This window comes from Hordeum vulgare, chromosome 7H, assembly GCF_904849725.1.
Source record: "Hordeum vulgare subsp. vulgare chromosome 7H, MorexV3_pseudomolecules_assembly, whole genome shotgun sequence".
Taxonomy (NCBI): Eukaryota; Viridiplantae; Streptophyta; class Magnoliopsida; order Poales; family Poaceae; genus Hordeum; species Hordeum vulgare.
This window is the reverse complement of record NC_058524.1, coordinates 361,923,494-361,946,895: the sequence shown is the minus strand read 5'-3', so window position 1 is coordinate 361,946,895 and position 23,402 is coordinate 361,923,494.

Sequence of the window (23,402 nt, the reverse complement as noted above, 5' to 3'; positions counted from 1 at the left end):
GGAATAAAGTATTGCTTGGTGATAGCGGATGATTACTCAAGATATACCTGGGCATACTTTTTCAAGAGAAAGAGTGAGACTCAACAAACCATCATCGACTTTGCTAATGAAGCTCGATGCCAACATAATACAAAGATATTGATGATTATAAGTTACAATGGCATGGAGTTCAAGAACTACACCCTAAATGAATTTCTAAGTGATTAAGGAATCAAGCATCAATATTCTGCACCTTACACTCCTCAACAAAATGGTGTGGCGGAAAGGAAGAACCGGACGTTGATGGATGCAGCAAGAACCATGATGGTAGAATTTAAATCTCCGTATAACTTTTGGGCCGAAGACATCAACACCGCATGTCATGCGTACAATCGGATTTACCTTCACAAAGGCTTGAACAAGACTCCATATGAAATTCTTACCGGCAACAAGCCCAACCTCAAGTACTTCCGGGTGTTTGCCTGTAAGTGTTTAATTCTTAAGAAAGGTGCTTGATTGTCTAAATTTGAACCTAGAGCTCCAGAGGTCATATTTGTTGGTTATGCTACAAACTCTCGCGCTTACCGTGTCCTCAACAAGTCCCCAGGACTCATTGAGGAGACGTGTAACGTAGAGTTTGATGAGAATAATGGCTCCCAAGTGGAGCAAACTGGTATTTGTGATGTAGGTGATGAAATTCCTCCCCAAGCCATAAGAAGAATGGGCATGGGATACTTATTGCCCATTGAGGAACATCTTGTGGCTGAAGGAGAAGGACAATTTTCCACTCACGTGGAACCATCACCGACGCAAGACCCACATGCTTCCGAAGAACACTCTAAAGGCACTCATCCCCATGATCCCAATGAAGGAGAAGATCAACCTCAAGATGGTCCTGCACCTAATAATGTCCTTGGTCCATCTCACCCCTCTGAAGATGCTCGAGATCAAGAGCAAGCTCAAGATCAATACCAAGTTCAAGATCAAGAGCAAGCGCAAGAACAAAAATCAAGCTCAATATCAAGGACAAACACGAAAATGCGGTAAAGGTCTCAAACAGGCTCCTCAGCTTACCATTGAGGAGATTCAAGAAAGACGTGCTGCCAAGACTGCCAAAACACTCAAAAAATATTCTTGTGTGCTGGAGAATTTCTACGACAGCTTACAGAGATGGGTAAACACGCGTCGTCAATTATGAAACTTTAGTGCCCATCATCCATTTGTTTCTTGCATTGAACCACTAAAGGTACAAAAGGCTCTCAAAAACATGGATTAGGTTGAAGCCATGCATGAAGAACTCAACAACTTCGAGCGCAAAAAAAAGTGTGGCGATTGGTGCCAAGACCAAAGGAGAACCACAATGTCATTCAGACAAAGTGGATCTTTCAGAACAAGCAAGATGCAAACGGTGTCATCACTCGGAACAAGGAAAGATTAGTAGGACAAGGCTACTCCCAAGTCGGGGGCATCGACTACGATGAAAACTTTGCTCCTATCGCTCGCCTTGAGTCTATTCGCGTGTTGCTTGCATTTGCTTCTCATCATAACTTCAAATTATACCAAATGGATGTGAAGAGTGCTTTTATTAATGGTCCTCTTAAGGAGTTGGTTTATGTCAATCAACCCTGAGGGTTTGAGGATCTCAAGTTCCCTAATCATGTGTATGCTCTCGATAAGGCACTCTATGGCCTTAAACAAGCCCCACATGCGTGGGATGAGCACCTTACCGAGATGTTACACGACCGCGAATTTGAAGTTGGGAAAATTGACCGCACTCTTTTTACTAAGAAGAACAAGGGGATCTTGTTCATATGTCAATTATATGTTGATGATATTATATTTGGTTCTCCTAACAAAGATTTTAATGAAGATTTGCAGCATTAAGGACTAAAGAGTTTGAGATGTCCATGATGGGAGAGTTGAAGTGTTTCCTTGGATTCGAAGTCAAGGAACCTTCATCAATCAAGAAAAATATACTCAATACATGCTCAAAAGATTCAAGATGGATGATATAAAACCTGCCAAGGCTACACTCCCATGCCTCTCAACTGCCATCTTGACCTCGGTCTCAATGGTAAAGTTGTGGATCAAAAGGTATATTTCTCTATGATCGGTTCTCTCTTTACCTATGTGCATTTAGACTGGATATATGTTGAGTGTGGGGATTTGTGCACGATTTCAAGCCGCACCTAAGGAAAGCCATTATGTGGCAGTCAAGCAAATCTTATGATATTTGGCTCTGATACGTCCATTTTGCATCATGCTTTTAGGTTGATATTTATCGCTTTATGGGCTGTTATTACGCTTCACGGTACAATACTTATGCCTTTTCTCTCTTATTTTATAAGGTTTACATGAAGAGGGAGAATGCCGACAGCTGGAATTCTGGTCTGAAAAGGGAGCAAGTTTGAGATACCTATTCTGCACAACTCCAAAAGCCGTGACAATCAACGTGGAATTATTTTGGATTTTATGAAAAATACTGGGCGGAAGAAGTACCGGAGGGGAGCCACCAAGAGGCCACAAGCCTGCCAGGCCCGGCCTACCCCCTAGCCGGGCCTGGGTGGCTTGTGGGCCCCCTGTTGCCCCTCCGGCACTCATCTTTTGCTATATGGAGGGTTTCGTTCCAGAAAAAAATCATATGGAGGCTTTCGGGAGGAGCGCCGCCGCCATGAGGCGGAACTTGAGAAGAGCCAATCTAGAGCTCCGGCAGGGCCGTCCTGCCGGGGAAATTTCCCTCCCGGAGGGGGAAACCGTCACCATCGTCATCACCAACACTCCTTTCATCGGAGGGGACTCATCTCCATCAACATCTTCATCGGCACCATCTCATCTACAAACCCTAGTTCATCTCTTGTAACCAAACTTCGTCACGCGACTCCGATTGGTACTTGTAAGGTTGCTAGTAGTGTTAATTACTCTTTGTAGTTGATGCTAGTTGGATTACTCGGTGGAAGATTATATGTTCAGATATTTGATGCTATTCAATACCTCTTTGGTCATGAACATAATTATGCTTTCTGAGTAGTCACTTTTGTTCCTGAGGACATGGGATAAGTCTTGCTATAAGTAGTCATGTGAATTTGGTATTCGTTCGATATTTTGATGCGTTGTATGTTATTTTCCTCTAGTGGTGTTATGTGAACGTCGACTACATAACACTTCAACATTATTTGGGCCTAGAGGAAGGCATTGGGAATTAATAAGTAGACAATGGGTTGCCAGAGTGACAGAAGCTTAAACCCAAGTTTATGTGTTGCTTCATAAGGGGTTGATTTGGATCCACTAGTTTAATGTTATGGTTAGACTTTGTCTTAATTCTTCTTTCGTAGTTGTGGATGCTTGCAAGAGGGGTTAATCATAGGTGGGATGTTTGTCCAAGTAAGGGCAGCACCTAAGCACCAGTCCACCCACATATCAAATTATCAAAGTAGCGAACGCGAATCATATGAACTTGATGAAAACTAGCTTGACAGAAATTCCCATGTGTTCTCGGGAGCGCTTCACCTCCTATTAGAGTTTGTCCAGGCTTGTCCCTTGCTACAAAAGGGATTGGGCGATCTTGCTGCACCTTTGTTACTATTGTTACTTGCTACTCGCTACGAATCATCTTGTCACACAACTATTTGTTACCGATAATTTCAGTGCTTTGCAGAGAATACCTTGCTGAAAACCACTTGCCAGTTCCTTCTGCTCCTCGTTGGGTTCGACACTCTTACTTATCGAAAGGACTACAATAGATCTCCAACACTTGTGGGTCATCAAGACTCTTTTTTGGCGCCGTTGCCGGGGAGGTTAAGCGCCTTTGGTAAGTGGAATTTGGTAAGGAAACATTTATATAGTGTGCTGAAATTTATTGTCACTTGTCACTATGGAAACTAATCCTTTGAGGAGCTTGTTCGGGGTATCTTCACCTCGAACGGAAGCACAAGGAGTTTCTCCTCAACCTGCTGCACCTACTGAAAATATCTGTTATGAAATTCCTTCGGATATGCTAGATAAACTGTTGGATAATCCTTTTACAGGAGATGGAACATCACATCCCGACTTGCATCTAATTTATTAGATGAAGTTTGTGGTTTATTTAAGCTTGCAGGTTTGCCCGAGGATGATGTCAAGAAGAAGGTCTTTCCCTTATCTTTGGGGGATAAGGCATTGACATGGTATAGGCTACGTGATGATGCTGGATCATGGAACTACAACCGATTGAAATTGGAATTTCATCAAAAGTTTTATCCTATGCATCTAGTACATCGTGATCGGAATTATATTTATAATTTTTGGCCTCGTGATAGGGAAAGCATCTGAAGACTTGGAGTTTGATGAAGGTAAGGAGTCAGGTATGAATCTAAAGTTTGATTGCGTTAAATCCTTTGTTGAAACAAATACTTTTTGTGATTTTAGCGCCAAACATGGACTTGACTCTGAGATAGTAGCTTCATTATGTGAATCATTTGCTGCTCATATTAATATCCCTAAAGAGAAGTGGTTCAAATATCATCCTCCCTTAGAAGTCAATGTAGTTAAACCCAATCCAGTTGAAGAGAAAGTCATTGCTTATAATGATCCTATTGTCCCTAGTGCTTACATTGAGAGACCACCTTTCCCTGTTAGGATAAAGGATCATTCTAAAGCTTCAACTATGATACGTAGGGGTTACATTAGAACACCTACACCCCCTAAGCAAATTAGAGTTGAACCTAGCATTGCTATTATCAAAGACCTCCTGTCCGACAATGTTGATGGGCATGATATTCGCTTCTGTGAAGATGCTGCTAGAATTGCTAAACCTCATACCAGAGACAAACATAGGCCTGTTGTTGGCATGCCTGTTGTTTCTGTTAAGATAGGAGATCATTTTTATCATGGTTTATGTGACGTGGGTGCTAGTGTTAGTGCAATACCTCAATCTTTATATGATGAAATTAAAGACGAGATTGCACCTATCGAGATGGAACCTATTGATGTTACTATTCAGCTTGCCAATAGAGATATTATCTCCCCTTTGGGAATTGTTAGAGATGTTGAAGTCTTGTGTGGTAAAACTAAGTATCCTGCTGATTTTCTCGTTCTTGCTACCACACAAGATAGCTTCTGTCCCATCATATTTGGCAGACCTTTCCTCAATACTGTCAATGCTCATATTGACTGTGAGAAGCAAACTATCATTGTTGGCTTTGAAGGTGTATCACATGAATTCAATTTCTCCAAGTTTGGTAGACAACCTCATGAAAAAGAATTGTCTAGTAAGGATGAAATTATTTCCCTAGCTTCTATTGTTGTGCCTCCTACTGATCCTTTAGAGCAATATTTGCTTGAGCATGAAAATGATATGCATCTGGATGAAAGGAATGAGATAGATAGAGTTATCTTTGAACAACATCCTATCCTTAAGAATAATTTGCATGTTGAATTGCTTGGAGATACACCCCCACCAAAGGGTGATCTTGTGTTCGAGCATAAACAGTTGCCTGATACTCTTAAGTATGCTTATCTTGATGAAAAAGAGATATATCCTGTTATTATTAGTGCTAGCCTTTCAGAGCATGAAGAAAAGAAATTATTGAAACCTCTGAGGAAGCACCGTGCTGCTATTGGATATACTCTTGATGATCTTAAGGGCATTAGTCCCACTCTATGCCAGCACAAAATTAAAACCGATCCTGATTCCAAACCAGTTGTCGATCATCAACGGAGATTAAATCCTAAGATGAAAGAGATAGTAAGAAAAGAAATACTAAAGCTCCTGGAAGCAGGTATTATCTATCCTTTTGATCATAGTGATTGGGTAAGTCCGGTGCATTGCGTCCCTAAGAAGGGAGGTGTTACCGTTGTCCCTAATGACAAAGATGAATTGATCCAACAGAGGATTATTACTTGCTATAGGATGGTGATTGATTTTAGGAAATTGAATAAAGCCACTAGGAAAGATCATTACCCTTTGCCTTTTATCAACCAAATGCTAGAAAGATTGTCTAAACACACACAATTCTGCTTTCTAGACGGTTATTCTGGTTTCTCCCAAATACTTGTTGCACAATCTGATCAGGAGAAAACCACTTTCACCTGCCCTTTCGGTACCTTTGCTTACAGAGGTATGCCTTTTGGCTTATGCAATGCACCTTCTACCTTCCATAGATGTATGATGGCTATATTCTCTGACTTTTGTGAAAAGATTGTTGAAGTTTTCATGGATGACTTCTCCGTTTACGGGTCTTCTTTTGATGATTGCCTCAGCAACCTTGATCGAGTTTTGCAGAGATGTAAAGAAACCAACCTTGTCTTGAATTGGGAGAATTGACACTTTATGGTTAATGAGGGCATCGTCTTAGGACATAAAATTTCTGAAAGGGGTATTGAGGTCGATGAGGCTAAGGTTGATGTGATCGAGGAAATGCCATTCCCTACAGATATCAAAGGTATAAGAAGTTTCCTTGGTCATGTTGGTTTCTATAGAAGGTTCATTAAGGACTTTTCTAAGATTTCTAGGCCTCTTACCAATCTCTTGCAAAAGGATATCCCTTTTTTTTGACAATGATTGTGAGGAAGCCTTTGAAATACTTAAGAAGGCCTTGATAACTGCACCTATTGTTCGACCACCTGATTGGAACTTACCTTTTGAAATCATGTGTGATGCTAGTGATTATGTTGTTGGTGTTGTTCTAGGACAAAGAGTTGCCAAGAAGTTGAATGTTATTCATTATGCTAGTAAAACTCTAGACAGTGCCCAAAGAAACTATGCTACTACTGAAAGGAATTTTTAGCAGTCGTGTTTGCATGTGAAAACTTCAGATCTTACATTGTTGATTCCAAGGTTACTATTCACACTGATCATGCTGCTATTAAGTATCTCATGGAAAAGAAAGATGCTAAACATAGACTTATCATATGGGTTCTCTTGCTAGAAGAATTTAATTTGCATGTTGTTGATAGGAAGGGTGCTGAGAACCCCGTAGCAGATAACTTGTCTAGGCTGGAGAATGTTCTTGATGACCCACAACCTATTGATGATAGCTTTCCTGATGAGAAACTGAATGTCATCAATACTTCATGTAGTACATCGTGGTATGCTGATTATGCAAATTATATTGTTGCCAAATATATACCACCTAGTTTCACATACCAGCAAAAGAAGAAATTCTTCTTTGATTTGAGACATTACTTTTGGGATGATCCTCACCTTTATAAAGAAGGAGTAGATGGTGTTATTAGACGTTGTGTACCTGAGCAAGAACAGGGACAGATCCTACAGAAGTGTCACTCCGAGGCTTCCGGAGGACACCATGCGGGAGATAGAACTCCACACAAGGTATTGCAATCAGGTTTCTATTGGCCCACTCTCTTCAAGGATGCCCGTAAGTTTTTCTTGTCTTGTGATGAATGTCAAAGAATAGGTAACATCAGTAAACGTCAGGAAATGCCTATGAATTATTCACTTGTCACTCAACCATTTGATGTTTGGGGTTTTGATTATATGGGACCTTTTACAAAGTCCAACGGATATACTCATATCCTAGTTGCTGTTGATTACGTTACTAAGTGGGTAGAAGCTATCCCAACTAGTAGTGTTGATCATAACACCTCTATTAGGATGCTTAAAGAAGTTATTTTCCCTAGATTTGGAGTCCCTAGATATCTAATGACTGATGGTGGTTCACATTTCATTCATGGTGTTTTCCGTAAAACGCTTTCTAAGCATGATGTCAACCATAGAATTGCATCGCCCTATCATCCTCAGTCCAGTGGTCAAGTAGAGCTAAGTAATAGAGAGATTAAACTAATTCTGCAAAAGACTGTTAATGGGTCTAGGAAGAATTGGTTTAAGAAGCTTGATGATGCATTGTGGGCTTATAAACCTGCTTATAAGAATTCCATGGGCATGTCTCCGTGCAAAATGGTTTACGGTAAAGCATGTCATTTACCTCTTGAGCTAGAGCATAAGGGCTAGTTCTTTTGGTGGCTTTTTTGAGCTTCTAGAATAAGCTGCCCCCTACCCAGCTTATTCTAGAAGCCCAACCAAATATATTTTTTTAGAAGCCTACTAGTCAAGTCTTAATTAGTGGACTTCTAAAAAAATAAATTTTATTGGGCTTCTAGAATAAGCTGGGTAGGGGGTAGCTTATTCCAGCTTATTCTAGAAGCCAGCAAAAGAACTGGCCCTAAGGCTTACTGGGCAATCAAAGAGCTCAACTTTGATTTCAAACTTGCTGGTGAGAAGAGGTTATTTGACATTAGCTCACTCGATGAATGGAGAACTCAAGCATATGAAAATGTCAAGTTGTTCAAAGAAAAAGTTAAGAGGTGGCATGATAAAAGGATACAGAAACGTGAGTTCAATGTAGGTGATTATGTCTTGTTATATAATTCTCCTTTAAGATTTTTTCAGGCAAGCTTCTCTCTAAATCGGAAGGTCCTTACATTGTTGAGGAAGTATATCATTCTGGTGCCATAAAGATCAACAACACAGAAGGTAATTTTCCGAGAGTTGTAAATGGGCAAAGAATCAAGCATTATATCTCACGTACTCCTGTAAATGTTGAAAGCAATATTATTAATACCATAACTCCGGAGGATTACATAAGGGATATTTATCAACCTGTTTCAGACTACAATAACGAAGAGGTATGTGATTCGGTAAGTAAACCGACTCCAAAACTTTTCCAGTAGGAATTTTTCTCCGTTTTGGAATTTTTAGAAAAATAGAAAAATTTGAAGTAGTCCGGAAAGTGCACGAGGAGGCGACAAGCCTACGAGGCCCGGCCTACCCCCCTGGTCGGGCCTAGGTGGCTTGTGGGCACCTCGTGTGCCTCCCGGACTCCGTTTTCTTGTGGAGTACTCCTTTTGGTCGGGAAAAAATCATTATATATTCTCCCGGAAGGTCTAACCCTCGTATCACGCAAATCTCCTCTATTTTCATTTCGAGCTACTATGCAGACAGATCTAGATCGCTATGGCATCCCCAAAAGTTCCAAAGGACAAGTTCTTCGAGAAGGTCATCAATCCTACCTCGCGGGAGTGCTTGAACACCCTCAATCTATCGAGATGCGTGAGGGGGTGCTGCACATGAGATCTGTGATATTGAGGGGCCCAAGAAGACCGGAAGCGTGGAGGCGAGGCTCGAAGCAATGGAGCAGCAAGTCTTCAAGTGCCAAGGGATGGTGGAACACGGACTCAATGCCAACCACATGATGATCACGGAGTTCACCAACAAGCACAAGATCGATGCCAATGACATCGGGAAGCACCTCTCCAGGCTCTATGACAGAATTGAGTATTGGTATAGATTGAAATCAATACGGTTGGCTGCAGATTTGAGGATTCCGGAGACTCGATCATCTTTCCATGATGGAGTGTAACGACTAAGATGCGGCCCTTTCCTATTTTGGGGGCGATGCCCCAAAAGGGAAAGAGGCGCATCTAAGCGTTTCGCAATAATCATAGCAAATACATAAACGAAGATGACGAATAGGGCATACATTTGCCATATCACATGGTATAATATCAAGTTTATATCCACACAATTAATTAGACAAGTTAGTCCCGCTACGGACTACATGAAACAAGGAAAAGACTATGATATCCCGCATGCTGGCCCACGATCACGACCACGGCCTCAGTCCTCCGGATAGTTCACGTACAGACGGTCGTTCTCCTCATCGTATTGCCACGCCAGCTGCATGCCATCTGGATCTCCTACGTCGGGCGTACCTGTACCTGTTGGGGTGTTGTAGTAAACTATGAGCCATGGGGACTCAGCTATCGGATGACCTTGGTACCAAAACTAGTCAAATTATTAGGTGAGGAAGGTTCAGTGTTTAGGTTGCAGCATCCTAAGCATATGTGGTGGCTAACTTACGAAGATCAGAGTTATTGATATGGTGGTCTACGCGAGCGATCGATGACTAGATAATCACTAAGTGATTCTGAACACCTACTTACGTCAAACATAACCCCACCGTGTTCTCGATCGAAGAGAGGTCTTCGAAGGAGACAGTCACGGTTGCACACACGGTTGGCAGTTTTATTAGAGTTAATTCAAGTTATCTGGAACTGTATGTTAACAAATTATCCATGTTTGCCACACAACCGTGGGCACGGCTTTCCGAAAGATTAAACCCTGCATCGGTGCTCCAACTAGTGCAACACAAACTGTCACGGGCCGCAAAGTAATCCTCTATCACGAATCTCGTGATCTCGTCGGATTCCTTAGAGGATAACCTCAACTTTGAGGAGACTCAAAGTTTCACCGGGATTCCTATACGCAAGATATATCGCTAAGGTAAGACAAATCTAGCAGGACCTGTCGTCGTGTCGACGACCCCGATAAGAGCCGCGTATCTCAGTCTCACGACACGATGGATGAGCTAGACGTCGGGTTGGCTAAACCACTGGGTGACCAGGGGGCCCCGGACATCGCTCAGGTGGGACCAACACTCATGAGGAGCACTGGCCCGGGTTGTTGATTAAATCCTCGGGGTAGCTATTCCCTATGCAAATTATTATTACGTGATTAGCAAAATAAAACCAATGTTAGGTCCTGACGGACACGTCTTAACACTACACGATTTATCAAGGGGGTCCCCATAACAACCCCGAACATGTTAGGAGTGATCAGTTATGGAATCAAACACCGATAGCCGAAACTAAGGCGGCAACAACGGAACAAATCACCCGGCAAAAGGTGAGGCCTTCCGTCATTTACCAAGTATGTAGGTGCATTGATTAAATAGAAGTTTAATCATAATGATATCAAAATAATCATGTTAACACATAAGACAGCTAGCACCTGCAACTAGCAAAGCTAATCATTAGAAGCTAAGCAAGCCTACTTAGCCAAACAACATTAGCTAGGAGGGGAAGGTGTTTGGGTTTCATGGCAATGACATGTGGCATTTTTTAACAAGTGGTAGGCAGTGAGCATATATTGAAGGAAACGTGATTCTAAGAATAACAAAGCTAGATACGGTATCAAGGTCACGGTCATCTTGCCTGTGATGTCTTCAGCTTGGAACTGCTCTTGATCGTCCTGCACGTACTCTCCAGAATCCACGTACTCGCTCCCCGATCCCGGTGCTACCCAAGATAAAAATAATAGCCAATGAACACCAACACAACATGATGCAACAAACAATATGATGCATGAGATGAGAAGGAAGCATGCATCACTATTCTAGTCACTTTGTTATGCATGAGATGAGAAGACAAACTTCTGGACAGAACATCACACTAAGCTATCTTGACATGCATGGGGATGGCATGAACAGGTGCATCACGAGAAAACGATGCAACACCATATAAAGAACGTAGAGAACGGAGCTACGGATCAACCGCAAACTACAAAACAAGATATGGAATCCTACGGTTCAAATCCACCACAAGCACACTGTAATGGCACTCATCTGGTGTTCCCAGGTTGCCACATGATCAAACAAACAAATATAAGTGGGGTGGTGTAAAGAATCACACCACACCATCAACCATGCTCACACAAGCTTCAAAACAACTAAAACATGCAATCTGTTCTAAACAGCATCATAGCAGTTTGTCTACCACATGCAAAGTACCTACAGCCACCCAAATGAGCCAAACAAGATATGTGGCAAAAGCCATTCAAAATCTCTACAAGCCTGAGCAAGAAGCTACTGCAAAGGCATCACACATGGGAAGATCGATGGACACAAACTTGGACAAAAATAACAGATTTCTGGGACTTAGTGAAAATCTCAGATTTTCACCACCTACTTATGCTCTGAAGCATTTTGGCAGCCTCCAAAATGATATCTACAGGAAGTGAAAGAGCATGAAATTTAACAGAGAGCTATACAAACCCAAAAGCTCACAAACCTTAGTTTTTTGCATGTGCTGATTCCCAACACATGAGCTTGTGCAAACCAAACAACAAGGGAAGAAAATAACAGCAGTTTCTTAGACTTAGTGAAAATCGCAGATTTTCACAAAGCTGATAATTTCAGCCAAGTGTCAACTTTGACAAGGCACTACAAGTTCATACAAACTCCTATGTATAAAACAAAGACTCCATGTTGTAGAGGGGTTCACCCACTACTGCCACATCAAGGATTCATCCTCATAGGCCCAACACACCACATGAAAGCTCTAAACATGGCATCAAGACAGAAAAATGACAGTTTATGAAGTTGATCTAAAGTGAAATCAGATTCCACCAGTGGATTCCTGGGATGATTCTACCCCAAATCCATTTATAATAAGTCGGTACTTGCATGGAACATGTAGGCACAAAGCTAGCTCCAAAATCAACCTAGAAATCACTATAAGCATATAAGAGCATTATCACATGTGAATCAAGCATACATGGCTTCACTATATCTACCTATGCACACACACACAAGGTGATTATACCATCACAATAGCATAAGGGCAAGCATGAGAGGTTAGCCCTCATGCACAAGTGCATAGGTGCACTCTTGCCCACACACACACATGCATGAACACCTCACCCAAATATATACCGCCACACACACACCACCAAGGGGTGCATCAAGAGGGGCTGCTCTCTTGCACATATGCATGTGCAAACATATGCACACACACCCTCATAGGTGCACATCTACTCATGTGCACACTCACACACTTACACACATGCATACACTCACAAAACTACCACAGACAATCACTCACACACCCTAGGGGTTCAAAAGAACACCCCATGTTTACTAAGGCAACTGTCGTGGTAACGATTCCGACAATAGAAAGGGGGTAGGATAACGGAGCATGATCTATCAAGATGCACATGGGTGACATGGTGGTTTTAGCGAGTTCAGGCCTCTCACAGTGGAGATAACAACCCTACGTCTCGTGCTCCGGAGAGGCTTTGTTTTATCTGTCATGGACATGAGTTACATGGTATAGAGAGAGCCAGAGCTCCAGGGAAAGAATGAGCCCGCCGGGGGAGAAGAAACCTATCTCTTAAGCTATGTGGTGGGGTTGGCTTATATAGAGTGTGTCACCCCCTCACCTCCTATGTTACAAGATGGAGCATTAGTGCCATGATGACAACCCACTATGAAACCTCCACTATGAGTATGATGCTTCAACTACCCTGTTGGTCTTCCGATATCCGAGTGAGACATATGGCCGAGTGGTTTACTGTTGTCTGAGTGGATAGTGTGTACTTGTCCGAGTGGATCCATACCGAGTGGATTAGATGTTGTCGCGATCCAGCCAGAATTTCCCTTGTAGTCCTAATAATGAGGTGCCCTTGGGTAGGACATATAGGTCAGGCCTATGACCCTACCCTAGGGTTGTATCCCCGTCAGCAGCCATGAGCACAATTGCTCATGTGTGTGTGTGACACACACACACACATACACTACCACTACACACACATACACATGTGCATAACCTCACACCTACACATACTCACACAAGCACATATACTCCAAATGCATGCACATACACACAAGCAAAACCTAGGCACTAACTAAATATAATACAAGGCTCTAGCTAAAAGAAAAACCTCAAGCTTGCTGCCCAAGCAAGGGATAGTGCAAACAAAGTTGAAAACAGCAAAAGAAATAAAAGGGAGTGCATGGGATCGAACCCAAGTCTCCCTGGTGCATCCCATCTGCACACACCACTACACTAGCACTGCCAGACTTTGACAGATAAGGGGAAAGAGGCTAGTTATGTTGCCCCTGTAGATCCACTATACGCAACAAACAGAAAACAAAAAGGGCGTCGTCGGGGATCAAACCCACAACCAACAAGCGCAAAATCTACCACCTACCATGTAATGCCCCAAGTGTGTAACTTGTCGTATTTGGAACCTTCTCTATGTGGGTCCACCTTGCCATTGCAATGAGATCCTATGCATGTGTTATTTCATGTGATGATTCCCTTGTTTTATTTTCCTTTGCATGCATGCATCACTTCCATTCCTTTCATCCTTGTCTTGTGTTTGTGCTTTGTGAATCCATGTGTTATGTGATGGTGTGTTGTTATGTGAATGATGTGAATGCATTTGAGAGTAGGAGCACTATGTGTATTTTCCCTAGGGTTTGAAACTTCCCCCCTCTCTTTTATCTCAAGCCCAATTTCTACTTGATCCTTCCCTGTTTTAAAAATGTCCATGATTTAGTATATTTTGTGGTGGATGTGAAGATGGGAATTGGCTGTTTTGAATCTATATTTTAAAGGTGCAAATATTCCCAAAACAAATCATATAAATGCTGTTTTGTAAATATTTACTTTCTCCAAATATTTCTTTTCCATTTTATTCAAATAGGTCATAATTCCTTATGACCAGGGGCATTTTTGTTTTGTTTTTAACCCCAACAGATTTGTCTTTAGATTTAAATCTTTTCTCTATTTGATTAAAATTAGAAAAAACCCAGGAGTTTATTTTTCTTCTATCTAGCGCCAACTAGTGGGCCTCCTCCCACTAGCACGCCCAGCTACCTGCCTCTCGCGCGCAGCCCGTGCCTGTAGACGCCGTCTCCCTTTTCCCCCTCCACCGTCAGGTTTCTTCAGAGAGCAGAGAGAGAGCGGCAGCTGTAGACGCCGTCACGGACGTCGAGGCGCGTCCCTCGCCTCTCCTCCTCCATATAAGCCACCCTTGGTGTCCTTGCAGCCTAGGGTTCCTCCCCTTGCGCCGCCACCTCCTTCCCATCTCCTTCTTCCTCTATGTATTCAACATCAGGTAAGGGGATCGACCTCCTCCGCCATGGCCGTGAGCTGAGAATCTCCTCGCCGTCGCGCCCATACACCTGCGGCCCCTCCAACACCTCGGCGAGCACACGGGATCTTCCAGGAGCCCATTCCCGCGGCTACTTCGACGAAATCGACCCTGCTTCCTCTACTTCCACTCCGACCGACGCGACCACCTCGTCCAGTGGGTGAGCGAGAACCTTCCCCTCTCTTCCCTGGCACCAGATCTAGCGCTCGGAGTCGTAGCCTCGCCGTGTTTCCCCTTCTGTCGCCGGCGCCGCCGTGCCTCGACGAGTCGTTGCTGTAGGCCCTCTCGAGTAGGTTTAGTTAAGGGAATGGAACCGTGGGAGCCTGGGCTTCCTTCCATCAACTAACCGTAGCTTAATTTTGCGTGTAACGCCGGCGAGCACCTTCCCCTGTTCCGGCCACCGTCGGGCAGAGGAGATGCATGAGGAGGTTTCTCAAAAGGGTTAACTCCCCTCCTCTGTTAAGTATCGATGAAGTAGCAGAGTGGTAGTGGTCTTTTGGTGCAGTGGCTAGTCGTGGGTTCGAATCCCCCTCGACGCACCCCTTTTGATTTCCTTTTGTTCGGCACAGTAGCTTCAGCAATGGGCATATACTGCTTACCTTGCTCCTTCTGTCGAGCCAGGGTGATGTAGCAGAGTGGTGTGCTCCTGTGTTGTGATACACGGGATCCAGGGTTCGAAACCCACCCAACCTTTTACTTTTCTTTTGCATTTTCTTGCTGTATTCCTTAGGCTTGATATATTGGTTGTTGTGGTGTGCTATACACCATGAGGGGTATTTTTATTTCTCTCACAACAGCATGTTGTTCCTAGTGTTTGATGCTAGCAAGTGTAGAGTGCATGTGTAGATGTATCTTGGTACAAATGGATGTGTAGGTTGTATGCATATGTGTTTTATGAGCTAGTTGCCATGGATGTGAGTATGTGTGTATGTGTGTTTTGCACTAGCCTAGTGTGGTGCATGTGTGTGTGATGTTTACCCTCATGGTGATGATTTTGGGCACTAGTGAGTGCAAGTGTGATGTGAGTATGTGTGTGGGTCCCCCCCCACATACCTTGTGATGATGATGTGTGTGTGTGTGCTTATGTGTGTGTGTCTCACACATGCCATCGCATGATGTGCCATCATAAGCACATGTGCTTGTATGTGTAGATGTAGAGAGGCATGATGTGTAGTTAGTGGAGTGTTCTAACTAGCATGTGTAGGACTTGCTATATGTTGTGCTTGATGCATGTGTGTGTGTGGTGGTGTGCTAAGGCACATGAGCATGAGGTCTACCCCTCATGTGCACCATGTATATGTGAGAGTGTGCAAGAGCATGTACAAGTGATGTTCTAGTGAATAGCACATGTTATGATGCACTATTCACTCTATGTGATTCCATGTAGATTTTCCTTTCAAGTTTGTGCCCAATCATTCTATGCATGTGCCTATGTATTATATATGTTTTTGGGGTAGAATCATCCCAGGAATCCAATGGTGGGTTCAGATTCCACTTTGGAACACTTTCTGGGAATGTCATATTTCAGTTTTGTTCCATGTCTAGAGCTTGGTTCCATGTGATGTGATGAGCCCAAGAGGTTTTTTCTTTGTTGTGGCAGTAGAGGGTGAACCCCTCTACCGCATGTTGGATTTGTTTCATGCTTAGGAATTAATGTGTGCAAGTTGTACCTAGTCAAAGTAGGCATGTGGCTGAAAATTCCAGTTTAGTGAAAATCTGTGATTTTCACTAAGTCTGAGAATCTGCTTATATTTTCTTCTCCTATTGTAGTGCTTGTAGAAGTCCATGTGTTGGGAATCAGCCTTTGCTATCAACTGAGAAGTGGTAGATTTTGTGTTTGTATAGATCTCTGTAAATTTTCATTCCATTTGGAGTCCTGTAGATATTGTTTTGGGTGCTGTCAAAATGCTTCAGAGCATAAACAGCTAGTCAGAATCTGGAATTTTCACTAAGTCCCTCAAAACTGACATTTTTTCCAAATTAGCAGTTGTAGAACTTTCAGTGTGAAACTCCTTTGCATTATCTTTTAATTGTTCTTGTAGTACTCTTGGGTAGCTTCTGCCACATATCCTATTTGGCATATTTGGGAGGCTGAAGGTGCTTTGCATGTAGCCCTCAAACTGCTATGATGTTGTTTATGGCAGATTGTGTAGTTTTGGTGTTTTGATGCTTGTGAGTGCATAGATGATGTTGTGGTGATATTTCTTTGCACCTCCCCATCCATTCTTGTTTGTTTTGTGATTTGGCAACCTAGGAATACCAGAAGTATGCCATTGGAGTGTGTTGTGATGATTTTGATACGTAGGACTTCATTTCTTGTTTTGTTGTTTCCCATTGATCCGTAGCTCCGATCGTTACGTTCTTTATATGCTTTTGCATCGTTTTCGCATGACGCATCTGTTCATGTCATCCTCATGATGTCAAGATAGCTTAGAGTGGAGTTCTGTCTAGGAACTTGTATTTTCTTCTCATGCATGTGCAAGTGAGTAGAATAGAGATGCATGTTCATTTTCATCTCATGCATCATGTGTTTGTTGCATCTTGTGGTGTTGTTGTTCATTGGATGCTATTTTTTATGTTGGGTAGCACCGGGATCGGAGAACGAGTACGTGGATCCGGGAGAGTACGTGCAGGACGAACAAGAGCAGTTCCAAGTTGAGGACATCACAGGAAAGATGATATGACCTTGATTCCATCTATAGACTTGTTATGCTAGATTACGTTTCTTCGTCATATGCTCGCTGCCTACCACTGAAATACTTGCCTCCCGATTTTGCCATGAAACCTAAACACTTATCCCTTCCTAGCAAATCTTGAATGGCTAAGTAGGCCTTGCTAAGCTTCTAATGTTAGCGTTGCTAGTTGCAGGTGCATTGTCTCATGTGATAACATGAGTTTGATATCATTATGTTAAATATGTTATTTAATTAATGCACCTATATACTTGGTAAATAACGGAAGGTCTAGCCTTTTGCCGGGTGTTTTGTTCCATTATTGCCGCCATAGTTACCGGCTACCGGTGTTTGATTCCATAACTGATCGCTCCTAACACGTTCGGGGTTGTTATGGGGACCCCCTTGATAAATCGCGTAGTGTTAAGACTTGTCCGGGAGGACCCAACATTGGTGTTAATTTGGTAATCACTTAATAATCTGCATAGGGAATGATCACCCCAAGGTACATTAATCAACTACCCGGGCCAGTGCTCCTGATGAGTGTTGGTCCAACCTGGTCTGCCTGCGGGGCCACCACAAGGAAACTTGAGGTTTGGTTCTCGTAGCTAGTTCCATCCGTCGTGTCCTGAGACTGAGATACGCGGCTCTTATCAGGGTCGTCGACACGACGGGAGGTCCTGCTAGTCTTGTCTTACCTTAGCAATATATCTTGCGTATAGGAATCCCGGTGAAGCTTTGGTTCTCCCCGGAGTTGAGGTTTTCCTTTAAGGAATCCGACGAGATCACGAGATTCGTGATAGAGGATAACTTTGCGGCCCGTGACCGTTTGTGATTGATGGGGATACAACCCTAGGGTAGGGTCATAGGCCTGACCTATATGTCCTACCCAAGGGCACCTCATTATTAGGACTACAAAGGAAATTCTGGCTGGATCGCGACAACATCTAATCCACTCGGTATGGATCCACTCGGACAAGTACACACTATCCACTCGGACGACGGTAAACCACTCGGCCATATGTCTCACTCGGATATCGGAAGACCAATAGGGTAGTTGAAGCATCATACTCATACTGGAGGTTTCATAGTCGGTTGTCATCATGGCACTAATGCTCCATCTTGTAACATAGGAGGTGAGGGGGTGACGCACTCTATATAAGCCACCCCCACCACATAGCTTAAGAGATAGTTTTCTTCTCCCCCGGTGGGCTCATTCTTTCCCTGGAGCTCTGGCTCTCTATATACCATGTAACTCATGTCCATGACAGATAAAACAAAGCCTCTCCGGAGCACAAGACATAGGGTTGTTATCTCCACTCTGAGAGGCCTGAACTCGCTAAAACCACCGTGTCACCCATGTGCATCTTGATAGATCATGCTCCGTTATCCTACCCCCTTTCTATTGTCGGAATCGTTACCACGACATTTGGCGCCCACCGTGGGGCATGGCGTCTATCAAGCCATGATGCATATGGTTATTTTTCATCGTCGTCCGCCTCATGGTCGTCATGCGTGGCCACTGGCATCGTCCGGCTCGTCGTCGTCATGCGCGGCCACCAGCATCCTTCGCCTCATCGTCGTCATGGGCGGCCACCGGCGTCCCGTCTTCGTTACGTATGGCTGCCGGCATCGTCCGTCTCATTGTCGTCATCTCCGGCCTTGCTCGGGCACCGCCATCGCCACGCTCTGTCACATGCAGTATAGCGGAAGAGCACGACGACCGGTCCAGCCACCCGGTTCCTAGGGCAGCGAGGCTCAGCTGCTGATGCTCCACCCAGCTCCGCGGGCGTCCAAGCAGAGCGCTACTTCGACCGGCACGCAGCTCTGGCTCCCCGGGCGATGAGACACGGCCACGAGTGCTCGCATGGACCTCGCACCTGGGAGCGTCAGTCTGATTCTCCGACGCCTGGGCTACGACCAATCGCTCATCCACCTCGTCGGCACTTCTCGGTCGTCAATGGATTCTGACCAGAACGACCTTTTCCATCACAACAGAACTCTCGAACTCCATACTATTTTTGCAACTCCTGCATGGCCGCATGCATGCAAAAACCTCCACGTTTTAATTTTTGCTTGGTTCAATACATGGCAAGTCTAGCCAGACCGGCCGTTTCCACTAACGCTTCTTGCAAGCAATTTCAGGACGTGGGACAACTCCTTCAATGCCATAAGACGTGGTGGCAACCGCTTCAATGTGTTGGACGTAGACAACTCCTTCGGTGAGCCACACTATCATGCCTAGTTATAAGGGAGGTCTGCTGCCCCATCACCATTTCGCCGAGGTAATTACCCCATTAAGCATCTCATAAGGTGAGCATTACATGCGCCCAATTAATTGTGCATGCATGCAAGCTTAACCGCCCGTCATCAAGTGTCCTATCAAGTGAGCATTTCCTGTGGTCAATTAATTATGCATGCATGTATGCATAACAGTTCATCATCATGGAAAGCCATCATGATAATCCTTGTAAAATAGCATCTATTCTGGCACGTTTTGATCCAGCAAAATATATATTCGTAGCTATACTTGCTACTAACTAGCAGGGTCACTCATTCGTCATCGTCCCCGAACAACAGTTTATTTGAACGGACTGTCTATTCGAGTCAGACGCGTCATAATCACTCGGTCGCCCCACATGTCGTCGCTCAGTCGAAAGCATCATCATCACTCGGCCGCTCTGCACGTCGTTGCTCGGTCGGACGCGCGTCGTTGCTAGGTTGGACGCGCGTCGTCATCACTCGGCCGTCCTGCACATCGTCGCTGAGTCAGACGTGCGCCGTCATCATTCGGCAGCTCCGCACATCGCCACTCAGCCGGACGCTCCATCGTCACCCGGCCACTCCGCGCACCATCACTCTACTGGACGCGTCGTCATCACTCGGTAGCTCCGTGCATCGCCACTCAGCCGGACGCTCCATCGTCACTCGGCCACTCCGCGCGCCGTCACTCTACTGGACCCGTCGTCATCACTCGGCAGCTCCGTGCATCGCCACTCAGCCGGATGCGTCGTCATCACTCGGCGGCCCTACATGCCGTCGCTCGGTCGGACGCGTAGTCATCACTTGGCCGCCCTGCATGTCGTCACTCAGTCGGACGCGTCGTGAGCACTCGATCGCTCCGCGCGCCGTCCCTTAGTCGGATGTCTCATCATCGCTCGGCCACCCTGCATGTTGTCACTCAGTCGGACGCGTCGTCAGCGCTCAGCCGCCCTGTGCATCGTCCCTCAGTCGGACCCGTCGTCAGCACTCGGTAGCTTCGCGCATCGCCAGTCAGCAAGACACGCCATCCTCACTCGGTTGGAAACTCCTTCGTCACTCAGCAGTTCCGCGTGCCGCCACTCGATTGGATGCTCCTTCGTCACTCGGCAGCTTTGCGCGTCGTCACTCGGCTGGAGGCTCCTTCGTCACCTGGTTGCTCTACGCGTCATCACTCGGCCGCCCCGCGTGTCGCCACTCAGATAGACACGTCTTCATCGCTTGACCGCCCAACACGTCGCCACTAAGCCGGACGTGTCTACTTCTCTCGACTGCCCCGCGCGTCGTCAGGCAGCTAAGTTACACGATCACTCGACGCATCCGTGTGCCATCCTCGTGGCTACTCAGGCTCAGTCGACGCAACAATCATTTGTACGTTTTCACGTGTACGGAAGCCCCTTCGATGACGTAGTGGACACGGCCGCCCCGCGTGCCGTCAGTGGGTCGGACGCCTCCTCGACATACATCACTTGGACGCCCCGCGCGTTGCCACTCAGTCGGACTCGTCTACCTCACTCAGATGCCACACGCATCGCCACTCCGTGTGGCACGTCTTCATCACTCGGACGCCACGCGCGCCACCGCTCGGCTTAGCTGCGATTCAGTATCGCCTAAGTTAAAACTACTTCGAGTACGGACACGCTCCACACTCGGGAACTTAGCTGCGACTCCGTATCGCCTAAGTTAAAACTACTACGAGTACGGACACGCTCCACACTCGGGAACTTAGCTGTGACTCTGTGTCGCCTAAGTTAAAATTACTCCGAGTACAGACACGCTCCACACTCGGAAACATAGATGCAACTCCGTATCGCCTAAGTTAAAACAACTCCGAGTAAGGACAAGCTCCACAGTCGAGGGCTTAGCTGCGACTCCGTATCGCCTAAGTTAAAACTATTTCGAGTACGGACACGCTCCACACTCGGGAACTTAGCTGCGACTCCATATCGCCTAAGTTAAAACTACTACGAATACGGACACGCTCCACACTCGGGAACTTAGCTGTGACTCCGTGTCGCCTAAGTTAAAATTACTCCGAGTACGGACACGCTCCACACTCGGGAACTTAGCTGCGACTCCGTATCGCCTAAGTTAAAACAACTCCGAGTACGGACACGCTCCACACTCGGGGGCTTAGCTGCGACTCCGTATCGCTTAAGTTAAAAACTACTCCGAGTACGGACACGCTCCACACTCGGGGTTTAGCTACGACTCTGTATCGCCTAAGTGAAAACTACTCCAAGTACGGACACGCTCCATACTCGAGAACTTAGATGCGAGTCAGTATCGCCTAAGTTAATAATGACTCTGAGTGCGGACATGCTCCACACTCAGAGACTTAGCTGCGACTCTGTATCGCCTAAGTTAAAAACTACTCCGAGTGCGGATATGCTCCACACTCGGGGACTTAGCTGCGACTCCATATCGCCGAAGTTAAAAACTACTCCGGGTACAGATACACTCCACACTAAGGAACTTAGCTGCGACCCCGTATCGCCTAAGTTAAAAAATACACTCGGAGACTTGACTTTGATCCAGAAATCATATAATGCAGATTCAACAAACATTCAACATGACAAGCACTGGAAGTCTTAAACCCTGTGCCAGACTCATCTAGTCCGACAGAGGCTCGGGGACTACACCCAGTGGGTGTACTGAGCGTGTCCCCATGGGAAGAGAAATACAAAAAAAACATTCTGCTTGGTCAGGTCCAGCAACAACATTCAAGTTCAAGAGATTCAACAGACTCCAACCGACTACCAACAATCAGTTAGAGTCTCAAGATCATGTTGGTCACTCGGATCTACTTCAATTCTCAAGTTCACTCGAACATTCTACTCAGCACAATCGGTCAGGGCGAATGATGGATACTTCAATCGACGCACAGTTCTGTAAGGCCCTGAAGCACGTTCAAGTTCGGTCTGCTGCTACAAGATTTACATTGGCACCTTCTCCACTCGGACCCTGATTCATTCAGGGCCTAATGACAGGGATACAGCCCTAGGGTAGGGTCATAGGCCTGACCTATATGTCCTACCCAAGGGCACCTCATTATTAGGACTACAAGGGAAATTCTGGCTGGATCGCGACAACATCTAATCCACTCGGTATGGATCCACTCGGAAAAGTACACACTATCCACTCGGACGATGGTAAACCACTCGGCCATATGTCTCACTCGGATATGCGAAGACCAACAGGGTAGTCGAAGCATCATACTCATAGTGGAGGTTTCATAGTGGGTTGTCATCATGGCACTAATGCTCCATCTTGTAACATAGGAGGTGAGGGTGTGACGCACTCTATATAAGCCACCCCCACCACATAGCTTAAGAGATAGTTTTCTTCTCCCCCGGCGGGCTCATTCTTGCCCTGGAGCTCTGGCTCTCTCTATACCATGTAACTCATGTCCATGACAGATAAAACAAAGCCTCTCCGGAGCATGAGACGTAGGGTTGTTATCTCCACTGTGAGAGGCCTGAACTCGCTAAAACCACCGTGTCACCCATGTGCATATTGATAGATCATGCTCCGTTATCCTACCCCCTTTCTATTGTCGGAGTCGTTACCACGACAGTTATGGACTAGTTGGAGCACCCCTGCAGGGTTTAATCTTTCGGAAAGCTGTGCCCGCGGTTATGTGGCAACTTGGAATATTTGTTAACATCCGGTTATAGATAACTTGAACATAATCTAATAAAATTGCCAACTGTGTGTGTAACCGTGACTGTCCCCTTCGAAGACCTCTCTTCGATCGGGAACATGGTGGGGTTATGACT